Here is a 17695-nt window from a genome sequence, read left to right as displayed (position 1 = left end):
AAAGCTCAGAAAAAGCACAGAAGAAACACCATAACTAAATGAAACCCAGAGGACCTCTGTGGGACTTGTTCCTCCCCAAAAGTCAGGAGTTTCACAGAACCAAAGGGCTTTATAGACAAGTTCAGAGAGCCAAACCAAAACCCCCTATTTGCAGGCAACCAAACGGGAAGAAAGCTAAGAGTCACTAATATTTGTGCAGAGAACATTAAAGTCCCAATTTCCAAATATCTCCCTTTGAGGAAACAAATCTAACACAGCCAGTTTTGTCCAAAGACACCAAAAGCTGCAGCAACAAACAAACCAAACGCAAATGAACTGGTGCACAGACAGATCTTGTAAACGTCCAACAACTATTTCCTTCTCCAACGGGGTACCTGAGACAAATGCAAACAAAGTGGCTTAAAGCCCAGGTGGAGCGGGAGGGAGTTCCCAGATGTACACGCTGCAGCGACTCACCCTACTTTAGATTCAGGGACTGGCAGAGGTTTGGCGATTCCTGCCGCGACAGCCTGGCACAGGGGCGGCCGCTCCAGGAAGTGACAGAGGAAGTCCCCGGAACAAATGCTGTCATTCCCCCCGACCCCAGTAGGGACTTCCCGGAAGTACGCCTGGGCTAGCTGGCTGCACGCGGTTGCTCTGGCTGGGTCGCAAAATTGTAACCCGGTGCAAGCTCATCCTGCTTGCCACAGGACAGGCCAGTAAATCGAGGGGCGAGATGATGGGGTAAGGAAAGAGACTTGATTCGGAAAGCCAGCAACCCGTGGAGATGGTGAACTATTGTCCCAAAGAACCATCTCTTCTTGGCCTGAAATTCCAGCGGCTTTTGTTAGTGGGAGGGGGTTGGAGTCAAAAGATGACTCATGTCTCTAGACATCTGAGGAAGGTCGTGTAACTTCTTTGTCCTTGGTCAGTTGATCTTTGCACAGAGGAATGTGGTCAGGTTGTTCTGTAAATCTTAAGCATAGCATAGTCATTTCTGTATGTATTTCCTTTTCTCCTCAGGTGAAGTAGGTTTGGGATAAAGAGTGGTCTTTGCAAATCTTAACTGTAACCTGCCTCTGTGCAGGGCCAAGCAAAAGTTTATAGGTCAACAGCAGCAAGGCAAATTGAGGCAATAGGGAGTAACATGTGCTAAGTTTCTCCCTATTACAGGTGTGGTGTGGGTTGCAGATGTAAAAACTATGGGGCCCTGCCCATATCTTTGAGCCATACTCACTTCAATAGCTGCTGGAGAATTTCCAACGCCAAGCCACTCTCCGTGTGTTCATAATAGGCGGAGGTACTCCAGAATTAACACCTCTCCTGGTTCCCTTATTAGCCCTCAATCAATTGATGTATAAATATGCCAGTTCTTTCACCTCTTGGGTGAGTAATTCCAAGGCATGGGTTCTATATCACTTCCCAGAGTTTCCCCATGTTTTTGAGTTGTTGCCACAGTGTTAGCTGAGTTCGTAATGTACACTTTATTGGCTGGCTTCTCTTTCCTATCTCAGTTTCCTATTCCTCTGTTAGTCTTACCTTCACTTCCACATAAGTCACTTACACTCAAATCCTTGTCTCAAGACCTACCTCCAGAGGAACCCAAACCTGAACAGTGGAAAGTTTGCAAATAAACAGTAAGGTCTTAGTTAGGAAAAGTACAGAAGTTGACAATTTTCAGGTGATTATTGGCCAGAAGAGAGTTTTTTCAGATGTCAAATTTTAAGTTTAATGCTAAATTATAAACTATAGTCACATGAATAAGTGGAGAGGAAGCAGTGGAAACACAGTAGGGATTTTTTTTCGAAATGTCCATGAGCGAAAAGAGAAAAAAATACCCTTACTTGCATTCAGGATTCTTTGTTGAATGTCACAGACCTAGTTGACCTCTGTAGATCAGACCATCTCTCCCTCGTTTGTACTGTATGTAAATAAGAAAATATATCCAGCTTCCAGCTGAATTTATAGTTGGCAAATGAGGCAAACCTGTATTGTGATACTGGTACTACAAGCCAATGAGATGAGGTGGGTGGGGACAGAGATAGTGTGGACAGAAAGTGCTGGAAGAATAAGTGAAGTTATTCTCAAAGCCTCAAATTAGAGTGTTGTTAGAACTGACAGGTTAATTTCAAAGTGTTATGTTAACAGAGACTTTTGTAACAAATCATTTTCTAAGTAAGAGATGATGCAGGTAAGTTGCACTCGAATCTGGTTAAGAGTGGCTATGGAAAATTGGAGAAGCAGCTCATCTTTTTGACATAAACCACTATCTTAGTGGTCCTGTGGTAAGGAGGGGTTAGCAGTCAAAATTAAAAGAGCTTTTTTAAAAAGGCACACCTATGTTTTATACTCTTACACTAGCAAAGGGAAAATATATAGGAAGATCTCATTGTGTTGGTAAATGAATGATAAAACTGGTTCTAACAGATGGCTTATCTTCTTCATTTTATTATTTTAGAAAATTCCCACCTGCTTTTAGGAAAATAAACAATGCTGTCCATTTATAGGCAAACTATTTTATTTTTTAAGATTTTATTTATATATCTGAGAAAGAGAGTGAGAGAGAGAGAGTGCACAAGAGGGGGTGGGGTCAGAGGAAGAAGCAGACTCCCCACCGAGCAGGGAGCCTGATGTGGGACTCAATTCTGGGACTCCAGGATCATGACCTGAGCCGAAGGCAGTCGCTTAACCAACTGAGCCACCCAGGCACCCCATATAGGCAAACTATTTTAAAAGCAGTTTAATAATTAAAATTAGTAAGGCTTTCTTAGTTTATGGGAAAAAAGAATGATTGCTCCTATACAGAAACTTCTGGTTTGGAGAACAATATGCAGATGTTTGTTCCAAAAAGGAATGTGTATTTACAATTTAACGCTGTTACTGAATTTTAAGACTAGTACTCAGTCACTTTTACTAAATAATGGTCAGTGCTTCTTTCTTAGTTCAATGACTTGAAGATGTTGAGGTATAATATTTGCACTAAATTCTTAAGAGACACATGTTGGATTATTTACTTAACTGTCTTAACATATTTTAATTTAATAATTAGGACTGGAATATTGCAACTGGCTTTAGAGTAGCCAATAAATGATAGTTTTTACTATGACTGGATTTAGATCATGATGCCTTCAACTACCTATTATCAAAGCAGAAGCAAAGCTTCACTCCCTGCAAGTTCGTCATCCTAATGGACCTCTTGGTTCATATTCTCTCTATGCTCTGTCAATTTTGTGATACCCCTTAGGAAGTTTCCAACAGTCTGCCCTACCTCAGTAAGATGGAGAATAACAATATTAATTAGGAAAGAACCAGATGAAATGGTAATCTGAGCCATTAAAAAAATCCCTTCTTAGAAAATAAGAGTAATATGCTGTTGAACAACTCCAATGTGTGTTGAAGAGTAGAAAGATCTCTCTGTGTATTGGCTTCAAATGTGCTTATTGAAAAGAATTACCTGGAATAGCATAATCCATAATCTGCGTAATGCAGTACACTGAAGTCATGGCTCTTTGCCAATTCCCCTTCTACGTCACTTCTAGAATTGTGATTCTGGTGACCCTGTTACCTTTTTGATGACTAATATTTATCCTTGGCAGTCCACTTCTATGTAATCTGGTTGGCTTAACCTTATCCCATCAGCAGTAAATTGTACTGAATGTGTGGGAAATGAGGCCACACTTACGGGGGCCTCGGAGAAAAGGAGTCTGCTTTAAAGTACGGTGAAAATAATGTGAAATGTAATAAACCTTTTCAAGATAAACTTTTTAAAACTCCATCCTTTGAAATCTCTACAAGGAACTTACACTCCTGAAAATTGCCGGTCTGGAACAGAGCAAAGTAGCCTCTTAACACTCTTTTTGAGATAGGTAATTGCTGATTATATGTTGCCCCTGTATAATCACCAGGATGCTCTAGAAGAAAATGAGCATTCTACAATCATGCAACAAGACTGAATGAGGCAGAATTTTTTACCTTTGTGAAATGAATTTCTTCAAGTAAGTTTTTTCTAAATCCTTGAAATAGCCAAAGTGAAGAGCAAAATACTATTTTCAGTGCTTTCAAATTCTCCATGTATAGGGTAACATTACATTAGAGATGATTGAGTGAGACTTACTAAGAACTTCCAAGCAACATGTCTAAAAAACAAATACAAGGACACATTTAAAGCTGGTTTCAGTCCTAGCTCCTTGTTTGCTTTTATGTTGGGGCTGAGTTTAAAATGCTTTTAAAGGAGACTCTGGTGTATGCCTTAAGGGGACAGCAACGATGAAAATGAAAACGGCTAGAGAAAATGAACAGATTCTGAAGAAAATGAAATACTCTTGTCACTCTTAAATGTCACTTGATTCAGAGATCCTATTTGCCATCATTTAACAACTTAGGAAAGAGTATGCCTTACTAAAATATTACCAATTTAAGCAGAAATCTTCAAAATCGACAAGGGATCATACTTAAATGCATAGCCTAGAGTGCAGTGCATTTTACATACTAGTTGATACCCTCTCTTGGCAATAACAGTCAATCCTAGATTGCTTTAGGAAGAACTATAAAAATGTAAATTACTAAGATCTGATTTGGTGGTATTGCCTTAGCTAAGTTCTAACACTTAAAATATATGACTGCTGGAGCTAATTAATACTGGTTAATTTGCATATTCAAGAGTCTTCCCATAGTATTCCTTCTCTCTTTTAATATGAGATGACTCTTTGAAAGCTCATGAGGCCATTTAAATAGTGAACTGGATTGAAATTTGTGCCTTCATTTAAAAATTTTTCAAATTTTTCTCAGGCACCATATCCCAGTTTGAATTCTGTCTTATATTCCTTACTAGTTCTCCTCTCTAATAAACAGAAGACAAGGACTATTTGGTATCAAATTACACAATTTGAATAGAAAGTAATGTCTTAAATTAGCATAATAAAAAGTTTTAGAAGTGATTGTATACTCATAAAATAATTCAATCATGCATTTAAATACAGCAGAAAGCAAGCCTAGAATATATACTTGCAAATGGGTCATAAGAACATATCTACCAGAGTAGATACATAACACAGCAGAAATGGGGATACAATAGTTATGTATTTGGAATAAAAGAAAAGTGGTATTAACTTGATAACAATATTAATTTTCCAAATTCAACAGTCTCTGATTTTGAGGTTACTTGGTTTTTCAAATAAATGAGAATTAAGAATAGTTAATACTGAAAGAATAAATAATTTATTACAAATTACTGAATAAACTAGCTGGATATACAATTATATATTATTCATGAAATTCAAGGTGTATGTAGGTATATATGCCATCTATACAGAAAGAGAAAGAAAAAACATGAGGGTAACTAATGTCACATGCAAGATCTGGTAACCCAAATTTAATCTTTTTTTTTAAAGATTTTATTTATTTATTTGAGAGAGAGAATGAGATAGAGAGAGCATGAGAGGGGGAGGGTCAGAGGGAGAAGCAGACTCCCTGCTCAGCAGGGAGCCCGACGCAGGACTTGATCCCAGGACTCCAGGATCATGACCTGAGCTGAAGGCAGTTGCTTAACCAACTGAGCCACCCAGGCACCCCAAATTTAATCTTTTATAATATTTTTTTAACTTTTCTTCATAAGATCCATCAATATTAACATTTTTATTTTTTTTGAAAAATTGAGAAATTACCTCCAAATTTGTTATTTTACAAAGTTAACATTAGTGTTTATCACAGGACATAATGTGTCTCTTATTATCATCACCAAAGTATACGAGGGACATATATTTAAGGACAATTGTCATTACTGAAACAAGTGTATGGTCACACCTTGTTGACTACTTTGCAAGGAAGAATATAATATCCATAAAAACTTATAGCCATACATGATCTATAAATGGCTACATTGGAGATATGTAGCTGAATTTACCCTGACACAGATAACATGTCAAACTTCATTTTAGAGTTCCAAATTTTTAGTACCTAAACAAGCTGAGCACGCCTTAAATTCTAGAGCTAAGAAGAAAAGGGGAAAAAGTGAGACAATTGGTCCTTCATTATAAGGCTTTAAATATAGTTCCAAGCTTCAGTTTTAAAATATGTTGTCTAATGCACGTGGATCTCCAAAGTGTAATTAATTTTTAGGGTTACCTTCCTCTTGAAGGACAAAATGGCCGTTGGACATTTTATCCTTCAGTAAGTTATTTTCCTCATCCTTCACTATACTAAACTATCTCTTTCAACACTATTTCAATGTCTAAAACCAAACACCTGGAATTTTCATGAGGCTAGGATCTCTCAACTACTATTTTTAATTGAATGTCTTAACATATTTTGTATCTACTGTGGAAAGGGTAGGGTATACAGTTTCCATAGAAATAATTTAAGGATAATAATTTAAAAATAAAATAAAAAATAATTTAAAATTATTTCCGTAGAAATAATTTAAGAAATAATTTAAATTAAGGACATTAAAGAGATAATAATTTAAGGATGTTTTCCACACTAATAGAAGGCAGATTATCACTTATGTTCTTCTGCCAGAATTGACATTCCTAATTCAAAAGCATGACTGGGGAATTCAGTTAATTAGAGATTGTGGTGTGTTTTCAAAGTAAAAACCTAGTGTTATGTATTAGAACGCATGAACCCATCATTGTTTTGATAAGCTTTTATTGCATTCGGCAAGCACTTCCACTCTCAGCTATGGGAAACTTGTTCCTAGAAGCAACAAGACAGTCTATACTCTCTCTTGCTTCTACTCAACCCTGAATAGCACATGTAAGATTGTAGAAATAACATCAACTGTTGACAGAACCCAGCAACTCTTGAGAACTCAACTTTCACTGCACTTTTGGAAAACACTAGAAAAAAAGAAGTTGAGGATGAGTACTTGATTGCACCTCTCCAACTTCCACACTCAGTATCTGACATCAGTAGTAGTTAGAAATAAGAAAGGTGTGTGTTTTGAAAGCTGGATATCATGCTTAGGGTATTGCTTAATGTAAGCACATAAATTAGTCTATTTGCATAAACAAATTTATGATGAAAGCTATCGGTTAAACACTGACTGCTCATATATTCATTTATTTCCCACATAAGTTGTAGCTTATTTGAACTTTACAGCATGTTAAAAAGTTACTCATGAGCAAACTGAAGCCCAGTAAAAGTAGGTAATATGTTTGATTCACACATCTAGAAAGTACTAGAACCAACCGTGACCCCAGGGCTCAACAGAGCTGGCAGGAGGGGCCTTGCCATGGAGTGGCTTCAGACTTGGACAGTGGGTTCCAGCTGCTTCACCTCTGTGGGGCTTCCAGGGGGCATGAGGTGGGTGGGGGGGCAGGGACTTGCAGAAGCATGGTGCAGGAAAAAGAAATTACCAGAACCAATATAAGGGTCTACCACATCCTGGTCTTTCTTTAGATGCATGGTACTTCTAGGGACAGAGATTTCCTTCCTTTGAAAGACAAATAATACCATTGTTGGGAAGTCTAATTATTAAAAAACTCTTCTTTTACTGAGCAGATGTGTAAATGAGCAAGTCTTTTATTGACTGTTATTAAGGAATAAAGAACATAACATTAAGTCTGAATTCAGTAATGAGTTTCTTTGCTATATGGACACAAAGTGGTTTTGGTACTTCACTTTATGATGTCACACTAAAAGTAGGGATTCAATTCAATGAAATAAATACTAACCATGCCTATGTGGGAAGTCCTGTGAAATATGCAAAAATAATTGAGCTAAGCTTGAATGGTAAGAACAGAAACAATCAATTAGTGTTTCCTGTCAATTATTTTCTAACTTAAACCTTGAAGAGATTTAGAGTGACAGTAAAAATTGTGACTGAAAATCTTACATATGTCCATAAGTACTCCTGGTGAATTTTAGATATCCAACATGAAGATGTCAACGTAGTCACTTTCTTGTCAAAGAATAAGAGTGTCATTACCCGGGAGCCTGGGTGGCTCAGTCGGTTAAGCGACTGCCTTCGGCTCAGGTCATGATCCTGGAGTCCCGGGATCGAGTCCCACATCGGGATCCCTGCTCGGCGGGGACTCTGCTTCTCCCTCTGACCCTATCCCCTCTGATGTGCTCTCTCTCTCTCATTCTCTCTCTCAAATAAATAAATAAAATCCTTAAAAAAAAAAAAGAAACTCTCTTCTATTGATTATCTCTTCACTCACCTGAATCTACAAACTCTACTTATTCCTTCCTGAATGTCAGAGTAAAAATTGCACCCCCAAAGTTAAACAGGTAAGAAAAATTTTATTCAAGGCTATTGTAATACAGAACACACTGTTAACTTTGCTGAAACAAAGCGCACCATAGTTTCTAGGAACCGGAGTAGGGGAACTATAGGCGATTGGCGTTTGCTGATTGACCTTACCCAAAGGAAAAGTAAATTTTCTGATACCATCACAACAGGAGGTAGTTTTACAATTTGAACAGGTGCCCATCAGATAGACCCTCCCGCAGACCCTGGGAGATAGGGTGCTACCTTCCTTGATGTTCACATGTCAAAGGGCGGTCCCCAGGTCCTTGAGAAAGACAGTACAGGGTTATAAAATTAGCAAGAGGCTTTTTAAAAGATTTTGATCTCAAAGGGGCAGAGAAAGACTTTGCAGGTACAAATTTTTTTTAAGTAAGTTCTCCAAGAAAAGGGAGGCCTAGAGGCAGGAGGAAATCCACCTAAAGTTTAATCACACTGGGAGGAATGCTGTGGCTGTCTAAATGTGCGCAAGTATTTCCCTTCCTAAAACAATAAGCAAATAAATAAATCCTCGCTCTTTCTTCGACCCCTTACTCTCTTTTGCTTTGAAGTGGTGTAGGCAGGAAATGATGGCGATGAGTGGTCTGCTCTGACCAAGAGGAATATTTTATCACTGCATTGCCTATGCATGGTGATAATAAACACAGACAAATGTTTACTCAGTTCTCTTACTGTTTTACAATTCTGTGGACATAATGCAAAGTCTTATCCCCTGCCTGTTGGGCAGAAAACACCCACCTTCTCTGCCCACAACCCCTTTATATCACTGCCTCTACTGCCCTATTTCTTGTTTTCCCTTATAAACCCAACATCTTGAAAGTATTTTCAATGCTCAATGTATTTGCTTCCTCACAGAGATCATACTATGCTACAGAACTCACTTTTTCCAGTCACTAAGAATTGAATCATTTATACGTCCAATTGGTATTTCATAGTCTTTATTTGTATATTCTCTCAGATGCATTTATCAGTTTGTAATGTCATACGTCTCCAGTTCTTCTGTTACTTCTGCCTACTCCTTATCTTCTTTGGTCGTCTTTCTAGCTCAGCCATGTCTTAAAATGCCCATGCTTTCAAACTGTGTTGTCTTCCCACTTGAAATATTCTCTGAGCAAACTTAGCCTTTCCCATAGATTTATGCACATCCATATTCTGATGACTGCAAATTATAATTCCAGCCCATGTCTCTTTTCTAAGCATTAGGTTTATACTTCCAACTTCATTCTAAATATCTCCCTTAGCTCTCCCAAGTATATCCTAAAGTCAACAAAACAGAAAAAATCAACTTGCTTCCAGTTCTGCTATTTTTCTAAACTGAAAACCCAAGAGCTAACCTTGATTTCTCCTTCTATCCTTCATGCCAGATTTAAACAGAAACTTTTATATCATCTCCAAATTACACATCTCTCAAACCAATCCTCTCTTCTCATGCTATTTTCTACCAAAATCAGAGCACTACACAGTTCATATGGATTATCACAACCTCCAAAGCCAGCAGCTCTGTGCAGTCAATGAAATTGTCCATTTTTATTCAAAGTTGTGTTCTGTTCTTAGTACATTGCCCAAGACAAAACAAGAACTTCATAGATTTTTTAAGTGAATAAATGTAAATCTGATATTTTTCTTGTTTTTATCAAAAAGAAATATGGATTTCAAATCTTCTCACTTTTCTTTTTAAGGGGGGATGGAGAGAGAGGCAGAGTGGGGGAGAGAGAGAGAGAGAGACTCTTAAGCAGACTCCATGCTGGGCATGGAGCCCAATGCAGGGCTCAGTCTCACAACCCTAAGATCATGACCTCAGTTAAAATCAAGAGTCAAATGCCTAACCAACTAAGCCACGCAGGCTCCCCTGATTTTGTTTCTTTTCAATAATTACCTGAATATTTTCGGTTTACAATCCAAAGTTACATGCCATATATTATTGAATAGATTACTAGGAGCTAACTTCTCTATCAACTGCATATTTATCTGTTTCATATTTGAGCAGAACACCAGAACGTGGAGTAAGTTAGAACCCTCCTCACTCCCTACTACTAAGTAGGTCTGAGATATGTCAAGCTCCGTATTTCAAGTACCTGACACCCTACAACTTTGTAAATTAAAGCAACTATTTTATTGTACGTCTGAGTCTGTGAATTGACTGGGCTTGATTGGAAAGTTCTGCTCCACAAGCTGTCAGCTGGGGCTACAGTCATCTGGAAGCTCTACTGGGCCCAGATGTCCAAACAAGGAGTTACATAGCTGACATTTGATGTTGGCTATTGGCTAGGGCTGCCTAGTTCTAGTCCCACCTCATATCATGGCAGTGGGTCCTAAGAGCATAAAAACAGAGGCTGGTAGGCCTTTTAAGCTTTAGATTCAGAGTGACTGAGCATTACTTAGTCCCATATTGTATTGATTAAAGCAGTTCACATGGTCGGCACTGATTTAAGAGAAGGGAACTTATATGGGAAGCTTTAGGTGATTTTGATTATTGTGAATGATGCCACTATAAAAATTCATATACATATCTTTGTATGAATATATGATTTTTTTTCTCTTGGATAAATCCTAAGAGTGGAATTACTTGGTCATATGATAAAGTTATGTGCCAAAATTTGAGGAAATGCCAAGCTTTTTTTTCCCAAAGTGGCTGTACATTTTTACATTACCACCAGCAATGAATGAAGATTCTAGTTTCTCCAGATTTTCACCAAGGTGTGTTACTGTCCTTCTTATTATTGCCTCTAAATGGATATAGAGTGGCATCTCTCTGTGTTTTGATTTGCATTTCCCTGATGCCTAACGATGTAGAGCATGTCTTCATGTGTTTATTCCATTTATATATATTTGTATATATTCTTTGGAGTTATATCTATTCAAATCCTTTGTCCATATTTAATTGGGTGGTTTGTATTTTTATTACTGAGTTGTAAGAATTTTTTATATATTCTGGATACAGTCTGTTATCAATACTTGAATTGCAAATACTTTCTCCTGTTGCATAGGTTTTCTTTATTAGTCTAACCACTCATTTATTTTTAGTTTTATTGAGGTATGATCAATATAAAAATGCACACATTTAATGAATACCTTTTGATGAGTTTGGACATATGCATATGTTTGTGATACTATTACCACAGCCTAGGTACTAAATATACCCCACCTCTAGCAGTTTCCTTGTATTCTTTTATGGTGTTCTTACTTCCTTTGGTAAAGGACACATGAGATCTATCCTGTCAACATATTTTAAAGTGCAAAATATTATATTATTAATTATAATTATAAGTACTATGTTGTATAGCAGATCTCTAGAACTTGTTCATCTTGCATAACAGAAACCTTATACCCCTTGAAAATAATTTCCTGTTTCCCCTTTCAGCCACTGGCAACTGCCATTCAGTTTTATGCTTCCATTGATTGGTTTGACTATTTTAGACACCTCATATAAGTGAAATCATGCAGTATTTGTTCTCCTGTAATTGGCTTATTTCACTTAATGTCCTCTAGGCTTATTTACATTAAAAATGGCAGGATTTCCTTTTTTTTAAAGCTGAATGTTCCATTACAGGTGTATTCCGTATTTTCTTTATCCATTTATCTGTTAGTGGATATTTGGGTTATTTCCATATCTTGGCTATTGTGAATAATGCTTCAGTGAACATGAGGGTACAAAGAGCTATCTCTTCAAGATCCTGATTTCAGTCCTTTTGGATATATATTGTCATTTATGCTTTTGATATCATATCTAAGAAAGCATTGTCTACCCATGGTCATGAAGATTTACCCTAGGTTTTTTTCTAAGAGTTTTAATGTTCTGGGTCTTATATTTAGGTCTATGATTAATTTTAAGTAATACATATATATGGTGTGGAGTAGGGATTCAACTTCATCTTTGCATGTGGATATGTAGTTTTCTCAGTACCTTTCTTCATTGAATTATCTTGACACCTTATCAAAAACCAAACCATAAATGTCTGAGCTTATTTCTGTACTCTCAGTTCAATTCCATTGATCTGTAGATTTATTCTTATGCCAGTAGAATACTGTAATGATTATAGCAACTTTGTAATAAATTTTGAAATTGGAAAGTGTTAGTACTCCAACTTTGTTTTCCTTTATTAAAGTTGTTTGGTCTGTTCTGAATCCCTTGGATTTCCACAAAATTTTAGAAACAGTTGGTCAATTTCTGGGAAAAACTATGACAGGGCCCATGTTAAGTTTGTAGATCAGTTTAGAGAGTAATACCATTTTCACAATTTTTTGGACTCATGAACTTACAGTATCTTTCCATATATTTAGAACTTTTTAAATCTCTTTGAAATTTTCATTGCACAAGTTTTACACTTCTTTTGTTAGATTTATGTGTATTTTATTCTTTTTCCATATTATTGTTAAAGGATTTTAAAAAATTTTGTAGTTGTAATGTTCATTTCTAGTGCATATAAATGCAATTGATTTTTGTATATTGATCCTTTATTCTGCTAACTTGCTGGACTCATTTATTAGGACCAATAATTTTTAGGGGATACCTTAGGATAGTCTGTATATAAGATTGATTGTGTCACCTGCATATAGAGATATAGAGATAGTTTTATTTCTTCCCTTAATGATCTGAATGTCCCTTTTTTTCAAGTTACAGAGACTTCAAATGGTTTTATTTGTGTTTTATAATTTTCTCCAGTTAAATGTTTTTGTTAGGAAGCGAGGCCACTGCACCCTTCACTCTATTCCAGAAGTCAGTCTCTGTTCAGTCATCCTTGGGCGCATCTGGGCTCTTCAAACCAGGCAGATTGCCAAATTTCAGTCAGAGTTCTGGCAGGAAATAGATGGCATATTCTAGGGTATTAACTAGGGTATTAACTGTGGAGAGTTTAATGAATGTATGGAGAGTTTTAAGGAACAACCAATGTTAGTGAAGGACTCTGGAATGAGAATATTAGGAAGCCATTACTATATGAGACAAGAGGGGCAAGAAAAGGAATTATTTACAGAGCCTGTCAGGAGCTAAACGGCTTGGAAATGGGGCCATCCAGTGGGCCGCATCTGTAGATCCTACTCCACTGTTTCTTTTCTCTCTCTCTCTCCTGAGTTTTTAATCACTGAAATTCTACTGGTCCTTTCCCATAAACCAACACAATTCAGATGCAGGGAGAAAGTGAAAGAAACTCCAGACTATCTCTACTTCCACACATCCATCTCCTGTTTGTGCTTTCTATTGAGCAATCCCCATGAGAAGACAGAGGGGAAGGGAGCCTAAGTGATACAACTTGTAGAAGTGATCTCTTGTGCATAGCAATACAAGGAAAGGGAGAGAATGGATTTGGAGGGGCAAATAAAGACTAACAATCCCAATCACAAACCCAATTATTTTAAAACCTGTTTGATAACGAAGTTTACCACAGTCTGCTACTCTGTGTCCACCACTACATCTGACTTCTTTAGATATTTTTTGCTACTAGGCATCCAGATTGAGATTGTAATTTAGCTTTACATACTATTATTTAAACTTCTTTACCATTTGCCCTTGGTAAGATTTATTGCCCTAGTTTTAATTTCTGGTTCTCATCATCCCTACCAGCCTGCTGAAGAGGCCCTAGGCATTCCTTTCTCTACAATAGTATGGCCTGTCCCTTGCAAAGTATAGATTATATCTAAGGATAACCTAGCTACAAAATGTGCTCCTAGACAGAAGATGAATTTAAGTGTGTCTTGAGGTTATTTATATATTAAAGAAAGCCTGCCATCAACAAGGCAATAATTTAATTTTGTAAAGTTAATGAAAATGTTCTCTTTTTTAAATTCAGTAATCCAATAGAGCCAAATGTTTTAAAACATTTTTCATCTGCTATAATAAGATTATTATATGACATGGAGAAAAACCAATTTTTTTTTTGCTTGCTATAGAAAGAGGAAATTCATTTAGTTCATTGAGTACTGAAAAAAATGAATATAATTGTAAGGAGTATGTGTTAATGTACTATTAGATACATTTCAATGTTAGATGAGTGTCTGACATGAAATTACTCTCACACTATTTTAGCAATACCAGTATGTTCAGTACTCTGAAGCTTAAGACATTATAGGGTGGAAAACTTTTCCCTTCTAACCTTCTAGGTTCTTTGGCTGGTCTAATAATTAAATTAATATAAAACAAGATTAACAGAAGGAAAACAAATTTAATTTTGTATGTACATACAGAGCCCCATAAAAAATAGGAGACTTAATGAGTGAACAAACAGGAGGCTTTTATACCTTTTAGACAAAGAAACAATAACTTTGTGAAGAATTGATAAGATAAAGAAGGTTGGATTTGGGGTAGTAAATTAGGAAGAAACAAGTTTTGATTATCCATCTTTCTCATCCCTAAATTCATATTTCTGATGATAAGGATACCTTCTGCCCTCCTGGAAGGGCATTTTTCACAAGGGAGATTTATTTTCTGCTTTCAAGGGGACAAAGGAGGATCAGAATGTCCTTGTTGTACTGGCTATTTCTTAAGTAACATTAACTCAAAATAATCAATATGTCCAAATGACATATTTTGGTTTGGCATATTCTGCTTCTTTTCAATATATAGTAAGAATATATGCTTTTCCTCAATTAAATCAAAGATTAGAATATATTGCCTTTTCCTCAATTAAATCAAAGATTAGTATATATTGCCTTTAATTTTTCTCATTTTCCCATGATAAACAAATAGAAAAAATATTTCTTGAAGTTTGTTTATTCTTCATGCAAAATATTAGTTTGAAAACTCAGTTCTACTGACATTAGTTTTTTTAATTGATATTATTTTGAAAAAATATTCAATTTAATATCCTTCAGTATAGTTGATAAAAATTTTCCTTTTCTAGGCACTCGGGTGGCTCAGTAGTTAAGCATCCTACTTTGGCTCAGGTCATGATCCCAGGGTCCTGGGATCGAGCCGCACATCGGGCTCCCTGCTCAGTGGGAAGCCTGCTTCTCCCTCTCCCACTCCCCCTGCTTGTGTTCCCTCTCTCACTGTGTGTCTCTCTGTCAAATAAATAAATAAAATATTTTTAAAAATTTCCTTTTCTAAATGTCTAAATGATTATAATCTATGTCCTTTACAAAAGAAAAATATTTGTTTTCAAGTATGTAGGTAGTGGAGGAGAAATAGAGTGTGAAATGCTTGGAGCCAGAGTTGATCTTCAGAACACCTTCTGAATCACATGCAAAAGTAATTTGATGACAATTCTAGATGTTTACCTACTACTACCAATAATGAACTGTAAAGCTGAAAGTAACTTTCTAAACTATCAATAATAAACAAATTTTGATAAATTATGCTAGAGAAAAAATATTTTTTTATTCTCTCAACTAGTTACCTTATAAACAAGCTATCAAAATTTACAGCCAACAAAATGTAGAAAAATTAGGTATTATTAGTAGGATGGGTTAAGCAATTAAATAATAAAAATGGGGGCGCTTGGGTGACTCAGTTGGTTAGGTGTCTGCCTTCAGCTCAGATCATGATCTCAGGGTCCTTGGATCTAGCCCTGCATCAGGCTCCCTGCTCAGTGGAGAGTCTGCTTCTCCCTCTCTCTGCTTATGCTCTCTTTCTCTCTCTCAAATAAATCTTAAAAAAAAACCTTTTCTAAATTAAAATAAATAAATAATAAAAATAAACTTTTTCTAGATTTTGTAATGATTTTGATGCTTTTCAGCTTTAAAATTTGTTATTTTTATGAATTCTTTTTCATTTTAAATAAATATTCAGTTGTGTGCCTAATCTTGTGTTCTGTTGCTAAAATCGAGTATGGGAAATTGTATGAGTTCCATGCTCCACAAAACCTAGATTTGCTGCTTACTGACCATCTTCCATGACATCTTTCTAACTCTTCTCTGAACAGCTTCCCCCATCCTGCCACTAACGAACACTGCCAAATGGAAGCCTGGTATTGGGTGAGGATAATCTCAAACCCAGAAAAATCTGGGTAGAACTCTGTAGAAACCCCTAACGTAGAATGCTCAGATGATGAAGTGGTTTTTCTGTGGGACCAGGAATGATTAAGTAGGATGGGCATTTGCGGTCACCCTGGATGTTTACTATTAAATACCACCTCATCCAAATACTAATATTTCAGTTATAAAGGCCTAGATGAACTGAAATTATTCAGATGGGTTAGAATTTTTTTTAATTAACTTCTTTCCCCTTTTTCCTGATTACTCTAGCTAATTTAGAAGTCATTGACAGCAGATAGTCAATGTTCCCCTTCTCTAGCAAAGGGATTTTAAGTGTATATACTTGCATTTACCTAGTATTAAATTTTCCCCAGTTGGACAAAATGAAAGACATATTTTCTAATTCTTCTTGGGGAAACTCACCTTTCCCCCTTTTATATGGTGCCTTTTCTTCTAGAAAAAAGTAGTGGAGTCAGTGCTATTAGAAATTACAGGGCGCCTGGGTGGCTCAGTCGTTAAGCGTCTGCCTTCGGCTCAGGTCATGATCCCAGGGCCCTGGGATCGAGCCCCACATCGGGCTCCCTGCTGGGCAGGAGGCCTGCTTCTCCCTCTCCCACTCCCCCTGCTTGTGTTCCTGCTCTCGCTGTCTCTCTCTGTCAACTAAATAAATAAAATCTTTAAAAAAAAAAGAAATTACTTATATACTTCTCATACTATACCTTGATTTCTAGCTTGCATTTTTGTTTTAAATCATATTAACTAAATCATCCAACTGGTATATAAACTAATTGAGGACAGAGGGAATATCTAAATTCTGCACAAAAATAGAAGTAAAAATATTTATTAAGATACAGTATAATTTGATCTTTCCCAATGTTTTTGTGGTCAGATTCAGAATAATATGATAGTAATTAGTCTTTGGTTACTTGGTGTTGATGATATAATTGCATTTTATGTGAGAAAATGTTGATTTCTTTGTTTTTAACATTATTAACTATATGGGATTTAAAAAAAAAACAGAGGACAAAATAATAAATGTGAGCCAATATCTTTTCACTACAATATTTACCAAAAAAAAATCTACAATATTTAAATTCGCTAACATCATTTACAAAATGAATTAAAATATTATTTTATAAACAAATTTTAGTTAGATGCAATCTTTTTTTTAAGATTTTATTTATTTATTTATTTGATAGACAGAGAGATACAGATAGCGAGAGAGGGAACCCAAGCAGGGGGAGTGGGAGAGGGAGAAGCAGGCTTCCCGCCGAGCAGGGAGCCCGATGCGGGGCTTGATCCCAGGACCCCGGGATCATGACCTGAGCCAAAGGCAGACGCTTAATGACTGAACCACCCAGGCGCCCCTAGTTAGATGCAATCTTGATAAAATATTACAAAATAGCAGTATAACCCATATAAAAAGAAAATTAAAAATTTAACTTTAAAACAGCTAAAAGGTTATATTTGATACTATCAGATAATGTGAAATTCCTGTAGAATATTATCATTTTAGTTGCACATTTTGCCAGAGAATGAAATAGATGAGATTGATAACAG

General features: G+C 36.4%; 1 pseudogene; it reads right to left on the bottom strand.

The window, feature by feature from the left end:
* Positions 1-613: 613 nt before the first annotated feature.
* LOC112837957 (scaffold protein ILK-like) overlaps positions 614-17695 on the bottom strand; it is a 128308-nt pseudogene continuing 111226 nt past the window's right edge.

This window comes from Callorhinus ursinus, unplaced genomic scaffold, assembly GCF_003265705.2.
Source record: "Callorhinus ursinus isolate GAN/ISIS: 27379988/994484 unplaced genomic scaffold, GSC_fseal_2.0 scaffold22, whole genome shotgun sequence".
Lineage (NCBI taxonomy): Eukaryota > Metazoa > Chordata > Mammalia > Carnivora > Otariidae > Callorhinus > Callorhinus ursinus.
Note: the sequence above shows the minus strand (reverse complement) of the source record. Positions and strands in the feature narration are given on the sequence as shown.